This window comes from Pseudophryne corroboree, chromosome 10 (genome assembly GCF_028390025.1).
Source record: "Pseudophryne corroboree isolate aPseCor3 chromosome 10, aPseCor3.hap2, whole genome shotgun sequence".
Lineage (NCBI taxonomy): Eukaryota > Metazoa > Chordata > Amphibia > Anura > Myobatrachidae > Pseudophryne > Pseudophryne corroboree.
The window spans coordinates 185242423-185258760 of NC_086453.1; the positions used below are offsets into that span (position 1 = coordinate 185242423).

Below are 16338 nucleotides of genomic sequence, written 5' to 3' on the forward strand. Positions count from 1 at the left end.
ATTGTTCAGATTGATGATGATTCTGAGCCTGCTACTACATCTAGGAAACTGGACAGGTTCAAACGTCAGAAGGTTACTAAATTGGTTTTACCTCATTCTGGCTACTTGGTTGACATACGTCAGGAATCCTGGGGAGAACCCAGGAAAGAAATTCACCCCGCACAAGAAGATGCTAGCCCGCTATCCCCTTGCGGCAGAATTGAGTAAAAATTGGGAAACTCCACCGCCGGTGAACTCGCAAATCGCTCTGCCTGTCACTACCTTCCTTCTCTCAAGGAGCCGATGAATAAGCGTGTGGAGGGCTGCTTTAAAAGCTATCTATACCCTTGCAGGGGCTGCGTGTAGGCCCACCATTGTGGCTACTTGGGTCGCAGAAGCTATTGAGGCGTGGGCTCATGAAATAGAGGCTGAGTTTCCATCCAATTTTTCTGTACATGCCAGACAATGTCTCTAATATTGTCACAGCATCTCATTACATTAAAGAAGCCGCTTCAGATGCAGGTTTTTTGGCGGCCAAGGCTGCTACATCATCCATTTTGGCTCGCCGTATTCTCTGGTTGCGGTCCTGGTCGGTGGACTTGGACTCTAAGAAAACCCTGGAGGTGCTCCCGTTTAAAGGAAACCTCCTCTTTGGTGAGGATATCAACAAGATTGTCGCTGACTTGGTGTCTGCTAAGACTGCATGTCTACCTAGTACTACTCCTTCGGCCCCGAAGGCTAAGAGTACTTCCTTTCGTTCCTTTCGCCCTCCGGGTAAAGCAATGGGTCAGGCGTACCCGAAACAGTCTCGCACTTCCAAAACCCCCAAGCCTAAACGTGCCTGGGTTGCCCGTCACCCGGCTTCCAAATCTGACAAGCCTGCGGCATGATGGGGCGGGCCTCCCCCTGGGGAATCCCAGTGTGGGAGGCCGACTTCTACAGTTCACCCTCGTATGGTTGAAGACCACTTCAGGTGCTTGGCTACGGGAAGTCGTCACTCATGGATACGCTATATCCTTCAAGATACGGCCCCCTCCTTGCTGTTGCCTGACGGACATCCCTTCAGATCAGGTGAAGGCAACAACTCTCCGTTTACTGGTACAATCCCTCCTGGACACCGGAGTGGTAGTACCAGTGACTCTGGCTCAGAGGGACAGGGGGTACTATTCAACGCTGTGCCTAGTCCCCAAACCAAATGGTTCCTCCCAGCCCATTCTCAACCTCAAATCTTTGAACAAGTTTGTGAGGGACTCCAAGTTTCGTATGGAGATCCTTCGCTCTATTGTCCTGGCTTCGGAAACAGGGGACTATATGGTATCCCTGGATATACAGTATGCTTACCTGCATATCCCTATTGCCATGTCACATCAGCAATACCTGCATTTTACTATTGGCAATCTCCATTACTAATTCTGGGCCTTACCGTTTGGTCTGACCACGGCTACGCAAATTTTCACCAAGGTCATGGCAGTTATGGCTTCACTCCGCCGTCGGGGCATCCGGATCCTGCCATATTTGGACGACCTGCTGATCCTGGCCAATTCCCCAGAAATTCTCCTCAGTCATTTGGATCTGACTGTCCAGTTCTGCAAGCGCAAGGGGTGGCTCATCAACTGGAAGAAATCATCCCTGGTCCCTGCCCAGAGCATGGTGCATCTGGGAGCGTTGTTGGACACACACAACCAAAGGTTGTTTTTGTCACAGGAGAAAGTCCTGAAGCTTCAGGACAAGATACGTTGCTTCTTCTCTCGTCCGCGTATGTCGATACACTCGGCGAAGCAAGTACTAGGTCTCAGGGTGTCGGCTTTCGACCTGGTGGAGTATGCTCAATTTCATTCCCGCCCTCTGCAGAAACTGATTCTTGCCAACTGGGACGGCCTGCCTCACCAGATCAGGTCTCAAATGATCTCCTTGTCTCCGGTGGTCCGTCTGTCTCTGACCTGGTGGCTGCAGGACCAACAATTGAGCAGGGGTCATCCCTTCTGGATCTCCAACTAGGTCCCTCTGACGACGGATGCCAATCTGGGGGGTTGGGGCGCGGTGTTGGTGCAACACTCTCTCTTCAGGGTCGGTGGACCAGAGAGGAGTCTCTCCTCCCGTTAAACATTCTGGAATTGCAGGCAGTGTTTAATCCTCTGAAACTGGCCCAGCATCTGGTACAGAACAGTCCTGTTCAAGTACAGTCAGACAACGCCACCACGGTGGCGTACATAAATCATTAAAGCGACACTCGAAGCCGCATGGCAATGTTGGAAGTGTCAAATATTCTTCAATGGGCGGAACGCCATCTGCCAGCTATATCTGCAGTGTTCATTCTGGAGGTCCTCAACTGGTAAGCGGACTTCCTCAGTCGTCAGGACTTATGCGCCGGAAAGTGAAGCCTTCATCCAGAAGTATTTCAACTCCTAGTGGACAAGTGGGGCCTACCAGATGTAGACCTGATGGCATCTCGACACAATCACAAGGTTCCGGTCTTCGGAGCAAGAACAAGGGATCCTCAAGCGGCGTTTGTGGACGCACTGGCAATTCCATGGAACTTTCGGCTGCCGTACATGTTCCCTCCGGTGTCACTCCTGCCCAGAGTAGTGCGGAAGTTGAAGCAAGAAGGAGGAATCCTTCTAATAGCTCCAGCGTGGTCCTCTTCTGCAACGACCAGACCTCCTCGTTCAGGGCCCTTGTGTTTACCAGTATTTGGCCCAACTGGCTTTGACGGCGTGGCTCTTGAAGCTTCCGTTCTGAGAGCCAAATGATTTTCTGAGGCGGTCATTCAAATTATGTTGTAGGCCCGTAAGCCGGCTTCTGCTTGGATTTACCAAAGAATTCTTACTTTGCTTAGTGCGCATCTAACAATCATGACGTTTACAAGTTTAGTACACCCAAACTGTTGGCCTTCCTACAAAAGGGCCTGGACTTGGGCCTTCGGCTAGCCTCCCTCAAGGTTCATATTTCTGCCTTGTGGTTCTGGTTTCAGAGAAAAATTGCGACTCTGCCTGATGATCATACATTCACTCGGTGTTTTACGGATTCAACCTCCCTACGTCCCACCTGTGGCTCCTTAGGATTTGTCTGGAGGTTTTGCAAGAGTCTACGTTTGAACATCTTGAATATGCGGACCTTAAGTGGCTTTCTCTCAAGGTCTTGTTCCTGCTGGCTATTGCCTCTGCTAGACGGGTATCAGATTTGGGTGCCTTGTCTTGTAGGTCCTTCTATCTGAACGCGCCCTGGTTATCTACCTAAGGTGGTGTTTCCACCTTTATCCAGGAGATTGTGGTTCTGGTCTTTGTCTCTCCGGATTTATCCTCCAAAGAGTGGTCTTTGGATGTGGTACGGGCTCTCCGTATCTATGTGAAGAGGACAGCCTCCATTAGGAAGTCTGATTCTCTCTTTGAACTGTTTGGTTTTCTACTCGGTCTGTTGGACCTTCTTGGACCGCCGCTGTGGTGCGACCCTTGAACAGTTGTGCAAAGCGTCTACGTGGTCCTCAGTGAAAACGTTCATAAGGTTCTACGCCTTCGATACTTCCGCCTCCCAGGATGCTTCCTTTGAACGCCGGGTTCTTATGCCCACTACAGTGCGTCCCCTCCCATAAGGAACTGCTTTAGGACATCCTTGATGTTATTTGTTATTCCCTGTGGAATCTAGTGTACCTCGCAGAAAGATTTAACATGGGTAAGTTCTTACCATAAATCCATAAAGCTCCTTTAATTTCTCTGACGTCCTAGTGGATGCTGGGAACTCCGTAAGGACCATGGGGAATAGCGGCTCCGCAGGAGACTGGGCACAAAAGAAAAGCTTTAGGACTACCTGGTGTGCACTGGCTCCTCCCCCTATGACCCTCCTCCAAGCCTCAGATTTTTGTGCCCGACCGAGCAGGGTGCAATCTAGGGGGCTCTCCTGAGCTCTTTAGAAAAAAGATAGTTTTAGGTTTTTTATTTTCAGTGAGACCTGCTGGCAACAGGCTCACTGCATCGAGGGACTAAGGGGAGAAGAAGCGAACCTGCCTGCTTGCAGCCAGCTTGGGCTTCTTAGGCTACTGGACACCATTAGCTCCAGAGGGACCGAACACAGGCCCAACCTCGGAGTCCGGTCCCAGAGCCGCGCCGCCGGCCCCCTTACAGAGCCAGAAGCAAGAAGAGGTCCGGAAAATCGGCGGCAGAAGACATCAGTCTTCAACAAGGTAGCGCACAGCACTGCAGCTGTGCGCCATTGCTCCTCATGCACACCTCACACTGCGGTCACTGATGGGTGCAGGGCGCTGGGGGGGGCGCCCTGAGCAGCAATAAAAACACCTTGGCTGGCAAAAATACATCACATATAACCCCCAGGGCTATATGGATGTATATTAACCCCTGCCAGATTCCAGAAAAAAGCGGTAGAAAAGTCCGCCGAGAAGGGGGCGGGGCCTATCTCCTCAGCACACTGGCGCCATTTTCCCTCACAGCTCCGCTGGAAGGACGTCTCCCTGACTCTCCCCTGCAGTCCTGCACTACAGAAAAGGGTAAAACAAGAGGGGGGGGGGGGGCACTAATTAGGCGCAGTAATAATATAAACAGCAGCTATAAGGGGAAAAACACTCTGTATAGTGTTATCCCAGTATATATATATAGCGCTCTGGTGTGTGCTGGCATACTCTCCCTCTGTCTCCCCAAAGGGCTAGTGGGGTCCTGTTCTCTATCAGAGCATTCCCTGTGTGTGTGCTGTGTGTCGGTACGATTGTGTCGACATGTATGAGGAGGAAAATGATGTGGAGGCGGAGCAATTGCCTGTAATGGAGATGTCACCCCCTAGGGAGTCGACACCTGAGTGGATGGGCTTATGGAAGGATTACGTGACAGTGTCAGCTCTTTACAAAAGACTGTTGATGACATGAGACAGCCGGCTACTCAGCTTGTGCCTGTCCAGGCGTCTCAAAGACCATCAGAGGCTCTAAAACGCCCGTTACCTCAGATGGCAGATACAGACGCCGACACGGATACTGACTCCAGTGTCGACGATGAAGAGACGAATGTGACTTCCAGTAGGGCCACACGTTACATGATTGAGGCAATAAAAAATGTTTTACACATTTCTGATAGTACAAGTACCACTAAAAAGGGTATTATGTTTGGTGAGAAAAAACTACCTGTAGTTTTTCCTGCATCTGAAGAATTAAATGAAGTGTGTGATGAAGCGTGGGTTTCCCCCGATAAAAAACTGATAATTCCTAAAAGGTTATTGGCATCATACCCCTTCCCACCAGAGGATAGGGCACGTTGGGAAACACCCTCTAGGGTGGATAAAGCGCTCACACACTTGTCTAAACAGGTGGCTCTACCGTCTCCTGATACGGCCGCCCTAAAGGATCCTGCTGACAGAAAGCAGGAGAATATCCTAAAATGTATATACACTCACACGGGTGTTATACTGCGACCAGCAATCGCCTCAGCCTGGATGTGCAGTGCTGGGGTGGCTTGGTCGGATTCCCTGACTGAAAATATTGATACCCTAGATAGGGACAGTATATTACTGACTATAGAGCATTTAAAAGATGCATTTTTATATATGCGTGATGCACAGAGGGATGTTTGCCGACTGGCATCAAGAGTGAGTGCACTGTCCATTTCTGCCAGAAGAGGGTTATGGACGCGGCAGTGGTCAGGTGATGCGGATTCCAAAAGGCATATGGAAGTATTGCCTTATAAAGGGGAGGAGTTATTTGGGGTAGGTCTATCAGACCTAGTGGCCACGGCAACTGCTGGGAAATCCACATTTTTACCCCAGGTAGCCTCTCAACATAAGAAGACGCCGTATTATCAGGCGCAGTCCTTTCGGCCCCATAAGGGCAAGCGGGCAAAAGGCTCCTCATTTCTGCCCCGTGGCAGAGGGAGAGGAAAAAGGCTGCAGCAAACAGCCAGTTCCCAGGAACAGAAGCCCTCTCCCGCTTCTGCCAAGTCCTCAGCATGACGCTGGGGCTTTACAAGCGGACTCGGGCACGGTGGGGGCCCGTCTCAAGAATTTCAGCGCGCAGTGAGCTCACTCACAAGTGGACCCCTGGATCCTTCAGGTGGTATCTCAGGGGTACAAATTGGAATTCGAGACGTCTCCCCCTCGCCGTTTCCTAAAGTCTGCTTTACCGACGTCTCCCTCCGACAGGGAGGCGGTATTGGAAGCCATTCACAAGCTGTATTCTCAGCAGGTGATAATCAAGGTACCCCTACTGCAACATGGAAAGGGGTATTATTCCACGCTGTTTGTGGTACCGAAGCCGGACGGCTCGGTGAGACCTATTTTAAATCTGAAATCCTTGAACACTTACATACAGAGGTTCAAATTCAAGATGGAGTCACTCAGAGCGGTGATTGCGAACCTGGAAGAAGGGGATTATATGGTGTCTCTGGACATCAAGGATGCTTACCTCCATGTCCCAATTTACCCTTCTCACCAAGGGTACCTCAGGTTTGTGGTACAGAACTGCCACTATCAGTTTCAGACGCTGCCGTTTGGATTGTCCACGGCACCCCGGGTCTTTACCAAAGTAATGGCCGAAATTATGATACTCCTCCGAAGGAAAGGAGTTTTAATTATCCCTTACTTGGACGATCTCCTGATAAGGGCAAGATCCAGGGAACAGTTGGTAGTCGGGGTAGCACTATCTCAAGTAGTGTTGCGGCAGCACGGTTGGATTCTCAATATCCCAAAATCGCAGCTGATCCCGACGACACGTCTTCTATTCCTAGGGATGATCCTGGACACAGTCCAGAAAAAGGTGTTTCTCCCGGAGGAGAAAGCCAGGGAGTTATCCGAGCTAGTCAGAAACCTCCTAAAACCAGGCCAAGTCTCAGTGCATCAATGCACAAGGGTCCTGGGAAAAATGGTGGCTTCTTACGAAGCAATCCCATTCGGCAGATTCCACGCAAGAACATTCCAGTGGGACCTGCTGGACAAATGGTCCGGATCGCATCTTCAGATGCATCGGCGGATAACCCTGTCACCAAGGACAAGGGTGTCTCTCCTGTGGTGGTTGCAGAGTGCTCATCTTCTAGAGGGCCGCAGATTCGGCATTCAGGACTGGGTCCTGGTGACCACAGATGCCAGCCTGCGAGGCTGGGGAGCAGTCACACAGGGAAGAAATTTCCAGGGCTTGTGGTCAAGCCTGGAGACATCACTTCACATAAATATCCTGGAGTTAAGGGCCATTTACAATGCTCTAAGTCAAGCAAGACCTCTGCTTCAGGGTCAGCCGGTGCTGATCCAGTCGGACAACATCACGGCAGTCGCCCACGTAAACAGACAGGGCGGCACAAGAAGCAGGAGGGCAATGGCAGAAGCTCCAAGGATTCTTCGCTGGGCGGAAAATCATGTGATAGCACTGTCAGCAGTGTTCATTCCGGGAGTGGACAACTGGGAAGCAGACTTCCTCAGCAGGCACGACCTCCACCCGGGAGAGTGGGGACTTCACCCAGAAGTCTTCCACATGATTGTAAACCGTTGGGAAAAACCAAAGGTGGACATGATGGCGTCCCGCCTCAACAAAAGACTGGACAGGTATTGCGCCAGGTCAAGGGACCCTCAGGCAATAGCTGTGGACGCTCTGGTAACACCGTGGGTGTACCAGTCAGTGTATGTGTTCCCTCCTCTGCCTCTCATACCCAAGGTACTGAGAATTATAAGACTGAGAGGAGTAAGAATTATACTCGTGGCTCCGGATTGGCCAAGAAGGACTTGGTACCCGGAACTTCAAGAGATGCTCACAGAGGACCCGTGGCCTCTACCTCTAAGGGTCCTTGCTGGAGCAGGTCCCTTCTGTCTGTTCCAAGACTTACCGCGGCTGCGTTTGACGGTATGGCGGTTGAACGCCGGATCCTGAAGGAAAAAGGCATTCCGGAGGAAGTCATCCCTACCCTGATCAAAGCCAGGAAGGATGTAACCGCAAAGCATTATCACCGCATTTGGCGAAAATATGTTGCGTGGTGCGAGGCCAGGAAGGCCCCAACGGAGGAATTTCAACTGGGTCGATTCCTGCATTTCCTGCAAACAGGAGTGTCTATGGGCCTCAAATTGGGATCCATTAAGGTTCAGATTTCGGCCCTGTCGATTTTCTTCCAGAAAGAACTGGCTTCAGTTCCTGAAGTTCAGACGTTTGTCAAGGGGGTGCTGCATATACAGCCTCCTTTTGTGCCTCCAGTGGCACCTTGGGATCTCAATGTAGTTTTGGGGTTCCTCAAATCACATTGGTTTGAACCGCTTAAATCTGTGGATTTAAAATATCTCACATGGAAAGTGGTCATGCTGTTGGGCCTGGCTTCGGACAGGCGCGTGTCAGAATTGGCGGCTTTATCCTGTAAAAGCCCTTATCTGATTTTCCATTCGGACAGGGCTGAATTGAGGACTCGTCCTCAGTTTCTCCCTAAGGTGGTGTCAGCGTTTCACCTGAACCAGCCTATTGTGGTGCCTGCGGCTACTAGGGACTTGGAGGACTCCAAGTTGCTAGACGTTGTCAGGGCCCTGAAAATATGTTTCCAGAACGGCTGGAGTCAGAAAATCTGACTCGCTGTTTATCCTGTACGCACCCAACAAGCTGGGTGCTCCTGCTTCTAAGCAGACCATTGCTCGCTGGATCTGTAATACAATTCAGCTTGCGCATTCTGTGGCAGGCCTGCCACAGCCAAAATCTGTAAATGCCCTCTCCACAAGGAAGGTGGGCTCATCCTGGGCGGCTGCCCGAGGGGTCTCGGCGTTACAACTTTGCCGAGCTGCTACTTGGTCAGGGTCAAATACCTTTGTAAAATTTTACAAATTTGACACTCTGGCTGAGGAGGACCTTGAGTTCTCTCATTCGGTGCTGCAGAGTCATCCGCACTCTCCCGCCCGTTTGGGAGCTTTGGTATAATCCCCATGGTCCTTACGGAGTTCCCAGCATCCACTAGGACGTCAGAGAAAATAAGAATTTACTTACCGATAATTCTATTTCTCGTAGTCCGTAGTGGATGCTGGGCGCCCATCCCAAGTGCGGATTATCTGCAATACTTGTACATAGTTATTGTTAACAATTCGGGTTGTTGTTGTTGTGAGCCATCTATCCAGAGGCTCCTCTGTTATCATGCTGTTAACTGGGTTCATATCACAGGTTGTACGGTGTGATTGGTGTGGCTGGTATGAGTCTTACCCGGGATTCAAAATCCTTCCTTATTGTGTACGCTCGTCCGGGCACAGTATCCTAACTGAGGCTTGGAGGAGGGTCATAGGGGGAGGAGCCAGTGCACACCAGGTAGTCCTAAAGCTTTTCTTTTGTGCCCAGTCTCCTGCGGAGCCGCTATACCCCATGGTCCTTACGGAGTTCCCAGCATCCACTACGGACTACGAGAAATAGAATTATCGGTAAGTAAATTCTTATTTCTCTAACGTCCTAAGTGGATGCTGGGACTCCGTAAGGACCATGGGGAATAGCGGCTCCGCAGGAGACTGGGCACAAAAGTAAAAGCATGAACTAGCTGGTGTGCACTGGCTCCTCCCCCTATGACCCTCCTCCAAGCCTCAGTTAGATTCTTGTGCCCGAACGAGAAGGGTGCATGCTAGGTGGCTCTCCTGAGCTGCTTAGAGTAAAAGTTTATTTTAGGTTTTTTATTTTCAGTGAGTCCTGCTGGCAACAGGCTCACTGCATCGTGGGACTAAGGGGAGAAGAAGCGAACTCACCTGCGTGCAGAGTGGATTGGGCTTCTTAGGCTACTGGACATTAGCTCCAGAGGGACGATTACAGGTTCAGCCTGGATGGGTCCCGGAGCCGCGCCGCCGGCCCCCTTACAGAGCCAGAAGAACGAAGAGGTCCGGTGAAATCGGCGGCAGAAGACGTTCCTGTCTTCAACTAAGGTAGCGCACAGCACTGCAGCTGTGCGCCATTGCTCTCAGCACACTTCACACTCCGGTCACTGAGGGTGCAGGGCGCTGGGGGGGAGCGCCCTGAGACGCAATAAAAACTGAAATACCTTAGGATGGCAAAAGAAATACATCACATATAGCTCCTGGGCTATATGGATGTATTTAACCCCTGCCAGTTTTCCAGAAAAAAGCGGGAGATAAGGCCGTCGTGAAGGGGCGGAGCCTATCTCCTCAGCACACAAGCGCCATTTTCCCTCACAGTTCCGCTGGAAGGACGGCTCCCTGACTCTCCCCTGCAGTCCCTACAGAATCAGGGTAAAAACGAGAGAGGGGGGGCACTATTGGCAGCTAAATTATAAACAGCAGCTATAAAAGGGAGTAACACTTATATAAGGTTATCCCTATATATATATATAGCGCTCTGGTGTGTGCTGGCAAACTCTCCCTCTGTCTCCCCAAAGGGCTAGTGGGGTCCTGTCCTCTATCAGAGCATTCCCTGTGTGTGTGCTGGGTGTCGGTACGATTGTGTCGACATGTATGAGGAGGAAAATGATGTGGAAGCAGAGCAATTGCCTGTGTTAGTGATGTCACCCCCTAGGGAGTCGACACCTAACTGGATGGTTGTATTTAAAGAACTACGTGACAATGTCAGCACTTTACAAAAAACTGTTGACGACATGACAGCCGACAAATCAATTAGTGCCTGTCCAGGCGTCTCAGACACCGTCAGGGGCGATAAAACGCCCGTTACCTCAGTGGGTCGACCCAGACACGGATACTGAGTCCAGTGTCGACGGTGAGGAGACAAACGTAATGTCCAGTAGGGCCACACGTTACATGATCACGGCAATGAAGGAGGCATTGAACGTTTCTGACACTACAAGTACCACAAAGAAAGGTATTATGTGGGGAGTAAAAAAAAAAAAAAAAACTACCTAGTCAGATGAATTAAATGAGGTGTGTGATAAAGCGTGGGTTTCCCCCTATAAAAAAGTGCTAATTTCTAATAAATTATTGGCACTATACCCTTTCCCGCCAGAGGTTAGGGCGCGTTGGGAAACACCCCTAGAGTAGATAAAGCGCTCACACGTTTATCTAAACAAGTAGCGTTACCGTCTCCTGATACGGCCGCCCTCAAAGAACCAGCGGATAGAAGGCTGGAAAATATCCTGAAGGGTATATACACACATACTGGTGTTATACTGCGACCAGCAATCGCCTCAGCCTGGATGTGCAGTGCTGGAGTGGCGTGGTCAGATTCCCTGACTGAAAATATTGATACCCTGGATAGGGACAGTATATTACTAACTATAGAGCATTTGAAGGATGCATTACTATATATGCGTGATGCACAGAGGGATATTTGCACCCTGGCATCAAGAGTGAGTGCTATGTCCATTTCTGCCAGAAGAGCGTTATGGACGCGACAGTGGTCAGGGGATGCGGATTCCAAACGACATATGGAAGTATTGCCGTATAAAGAGGAGGAGTTATTTGGGGCCGGTCTATCGGACCTGGTGGCCACGGCAACGGCCGGAAAGTCCACCTTTTTACCCCGGGTCACCTCTCAGCAGAAAAAGACACCGTCTTTTCAAACTCAGTCCTTTCGTTCCCATAAGTACAAGCGGGCAAAAGGCCACTTATTTCTGCCTCGGGGCAGAGGAAGAGGAAAAAGACTGCACCAGGCAGCCTCTTCCCAGGAGCAGAAGCCCTCCTCTGCTTCTGCCAAGTCTTCAGCATGACGCTGGGGCTTTACAAGCGGACTCGGACACGGTGGGGGCCCGTCTCAAAAATTTCAACGCGCAGTGGGCTCACTCGCAAGTGGACCCCTGGATTCTGCAGGTAGTATCACAGGGGTACAAACTGGAATTCGAGACGTCTCCCCCTCGCCGGTTCCTGAAGTCTGCTCTACCAAAGTCTTCCTCCGACAGGGAGGCAGTTTTGGAAGCCATTCACAAGCTGTATTCCCAGCAGGTGATAATCAAGGTACCTCTCCTACAACAGGGAAAGGGGTATTATTCCACGCTGTTTGTGGTACCGAAGCCGGACGGCTCGGTGAGACCAATTTTAAATCTAAAATCCTTGAACACTTACATAAAGACGTTCAAATTCAAGATGGAGTCACTCAAAGCAGTGATAGCAAACCTGGAAGAAGGGGACTATATGGTGTCTCTGGACATCAAAGATGCTTATCTCCACGTCCCAATCTACCCTTCTCACCAAGGGTACCTCAGGTTTGTAGTACAAAACTGTCATTATCAGTTTCAGACGCTGCCGTTTGGGTTGTCCACGGCACCTCGGGTCTTTACCAAGGTAATGGCCGAAATGATGATTCTTCTTCGAAGAAAAGGCGTTTTAATTATCCCTTACTTGGACGATCTCCTGATAAGGGCAAGGTCCAGGGAACAGTTAGAAGTCGGAGTAGCACTATCTCAGTTAGTGTTACGTCAGCACGGGTGGATTCTAAATATTCCAAAATCGCAGCTGATTCCAACAACACGTCTCCTGTTCCTAGGAATGATTCTGGACACAGTCCAGAAAAAGGTGTTTCTCCCAGAGGAGAAGGCCAGGGAGTTATCCGAGCTAGTCAGGAATCTCCTAAAACCAGGCCAGGTGTCAGTGCATCAGTGCACGAGGGTCCTGGGAAAAATGGTGGCTTCTTACGAAGCGATTCCATTCGGAAGATTCCATGCAAGAACGTTTCAGTGGGATCTTCTGGACAAATGGTCCGGATCGCATCTTCAGATGCATCAGCGGATAACCCTGTCGCCAAGGACAAGGGTGTCTCTTCTGTGGTGGCTGCAGAGTGCTCATCTACTAGAGGGCCGCAGATTCGGCATTCAGGATTGGATCCTGGTGACCACGGATGCCAGCCTGAGAGGCTGGGGAGCAGTCACACAGGGACGAAATTTCCAGGGCTTGTGGTCAAGCATGGAAACATCTCTTCATATAAACATTCTGGAACTAAGGGCCATTTACAATGCCCTAAGTCGAGCAAAACCCCTGCTTCAGGGTCAGGCGGTATTGATCCAATCGGACAACATCACGTCAGTCGCCCACGTAAACAGACAGGGCGGCACGAGAAGCAGGAGGGCGATGGCAGAAGCTGCAAGGATTCTTCGCTGGGCGGAGAATCATGTGATAGCACTGTCAGCAGTGTTCATTCCGGGAGTGGACTTCCTCAGCAGGCACGACCTCCACCCGGGAGAGTGGGGACTTCACCCAGAAGTCTTCCACATGATTGTAAACCGTTGGGAAAAGCCAAAGGTGGACATGATGGCGTCCCGCCTCAACAAAAGACTGGACAGATATTGCGCCAGGTCAAGGGACCCTCAGGCAATAGCGGTGGACGCTCTGGTAACACCATGGGTGTACCAGTCAGTGTATGTTTTCCCTCCTCTGCCTCTCATACCAAAAGTACTGAGAATCATAAAAAGGAGAGGAGTAAGAACTATACTCGTGGTTCCGGATTGGCCAAGAAGGACTTGGTACCCGGAACTTCAAGAGATGCTCACGGAGGAACCGTGGCCTCTACCTCTAAGAAAGGACCTGCTCCAGCAGGGGCCTTGTCTGTTCCAAGACTTACCGCGGCTGCGTTTGACGGCATGGTGGTTGAACGCCGGATCCTGAAGGAAAAAGGCATTCCAGAAGAAGTCATCCCTACCCTGATAAAGGCCAGGAAGGATGTAACCGCAAAACATTATCACCGCATTTGGCGAAAATATGTTGCGTGGTGTGAGGCCAAAGAGGCCCCTACAGAGGAATTTCAACTGGGTCGCTTCCTACATTTCCTGCAAACAGGACTTTCTATGGGCCTAAAATTAGGGTCCATTAAGGTTCAAATTTCGGCCCTGTCGATTTTCTTCCAAAAAGAACTGGCTTCAGTGCCTGAAGTCCAGACGTTTGTCAAAGGGGTACTGCATATACAGCCTCCTTTTGTGCCCCCGGTGGCACCTTGGGATCTCAATGTGGTTTTCGGGTTCCTAAAATCACATTGGTTTGAACCACTCACCACTGTGGAATTAAAATATCTCACATGGAAGGTGGTAATGCTGTTAGCCCTGGCTTCAGCCAGGCGTGTCTCAGAATTGGCGGCTTTATCTTATAAAAGCCCTTACCTGATTTTTCACACGGATAGGGCAGAATTGGTGACTCGTCCTCAATTTCTCCCAAAGGTGGTTTCAGCATTTCACGTGAACCAGCCTATTGTGGTGCCTGCGGCTACTAGGGACTTGGAGGACTCCAAGTTACTGGACGTAGTCAGGGCCCTGAAAATATATATTTCCAGGACGGCTGGAGTCAGGAAATCTGACTCGCTGTTTATCCTGTATGCACCCAACAAGCTGGGTGCTCCTGCTTCTAAGCAGACGATTGCTCGTTGGATTTGTAGTACAATTCAGCTTGCACATTCTGTGGCAGGCCTGCCACAGCCAAAATCTGTAAAAGCCCATTCCACAAGGAAGGTGGGCTCATCTTGGGCGGCTGCCCGAGGGGTCTCGGCTTTACAACTTTGCCGAGCAGCTACTTGGTCAGGGGCAAACACGTTTGCCAAATTCTACAAATTTGATACCCTGGCTGAGGAGGACCTGGAGTTCTCTCATTCGGTGCTGCAGAGTCATCCGCACTCTCCCGCCCGTTTGGGAGCTTTGGTATAATCCCCATTGTCCTTACGGAGTCCCAGCATCCACTTAGGACGTTAGAGAAAATAAGAATTTACTTACCGATAATTCTATTTCTCATAGTCCGTAGTGGATGCTGGGCGCCCATCCCAAGTGCGGATTGTCTGCAATACTTGTATATAGTTATTGTTACAAAATTCGGGTTATTATTGTTGTGAGCCATCTTTTCAGAGGCTCCTTCGTTTATCATACTTTTAACTGGGTTCAGATCACAGGTTGTACGGTGTGATTGGTGTGGCTGGTATGAGTCTTACCCGGGATTCAAGATCCTTTCTTATTATGTACGCTCGTCCGGGCACAGTATCCTAACTGAGGCTTGGAGGAGGGTCATAGGGGGAGGAGCCAGTGCACACCAGCTAGTTCAAGCTTTTACTTTTGTGCCCAGTCTCCTGCGGAGCCGCTATTCCCCATGGTCCTTACGGAGTCCCAGCATCCACTACGGACTATGAGAAATAGAATTATCGGTAAGTAAATTCTTATTTTTTTTTTTATTTTGGGGGGGGGGTGGGGGTGGTAGTATGGTTATCTGGCTCCTTTTACTTTCATAATGGCTCCAAGATTTTATTTGTCAAGCCCTGTTGTAGATCCACTTTATTGCTAGCTCTTGGAATGCTTATTGTTCATTGATACACTCCACCATGCTATACCTGACAGTGGTATCTACACAAAGGAAAAGAAAGGGTGTCAACATTACCCAATATACGTATAGAAGTAATTCTGTATGGGAGGGGTTTATCATAAAATTTTGTGGAATATTATACAACTGCACGCGTCCGAAGTGTCCTCACGATGGGTTCCCCACTTGCTGACCCCATTTCACAAGCAAACTCGACTGTCTGAGCAGGATGCAGAGAATTTCTTTACACAACTTATGACTATGGTTGAATACTGGGTCTACCTGTACAGTCCAGAAACCAAAGAAATGAGCAAGGCGTGGAAACCCTCCCTCCCTACAGCCTAACCCACCCTCCCCTCAGCCTCAGGGCTTTTTCACACGCAGCGTTTTTGCCCGGATGGCAAAAAGCTTGACTAACTTCGTCCGGCTTTTTGTCATCAGACAGTCTCTTTCACACACAACTACTTTGAGCCGTGTGTAATGCTGTACGTGTGCGCAGCAGCAGACACAGCTTGAAAAAACAAAACAAAACGATGTGTGTGTGAAAGCTCCCCCTCTCTCTCTCTCTCTCTCTCTCTTTCTCTCTCTCTCTCTCTCTCTCTCTCTCTCTCTCACACTCACACACACACACACACACACACACACACACACACACACACACACGGTTCACCGCATACAAGGACGGCCCGGCATCCGGACTTATCAGTATATATTTCCGGCTGCAACCTGGCCGGGGCCATGCCGTGTGAAAAAGCACCTTAGACTTTACATTATTTATTACAATACCGGCATTTTGTTTTGTTTTTAATATGGGAAACATTAAAATCGTTCCCATCCCCCGCCTGCCCCCCCATATTTTTAATACTCCGCCTCCTCCCTTTAACCATTATTATTAGTTGAATTCACCTCTTTCCCACCATGTTATCATTAAGAAATGCCCCTTCCCGCACAGCCAGAGTGATTTTTTTCCCCAGATATTTGTTTCAGCAGATGCATATTGGTGGTTTGCTGAAAAATTAGATAAGTGTGTACGCATGGATTGGATGTAGAATCTGCGAGCAGATCTGCAGTAGGATTAATCTCCTCAGGATTGGACAAGTGTGTTCCCAGTTAAAGAGTGCAGATAGGTTTTGATTAGCTGAATGCTGCTTCATTTTTTAAATCTGATAGATTTGTATTTAGTTTACATGTATAACTGATCATTTGGGG

At 49.8% G+C, this 16338-nt stretch overlaps 1 protein-coding gene across 2 annotated transcripts in view; it reads left to right on the top strand.

Moving 5' to 3' along the window:
* The window catches only part of ZBTB40 (zinc finger and BTB domain containing 40), a 368246-nt gene that overhangs the window by 117874 nt on the left and 234034 nt on the right, over positions 1 to 16338 (top strand). The gene's annotated exons all lie outside the window — the stretch shown is intronic.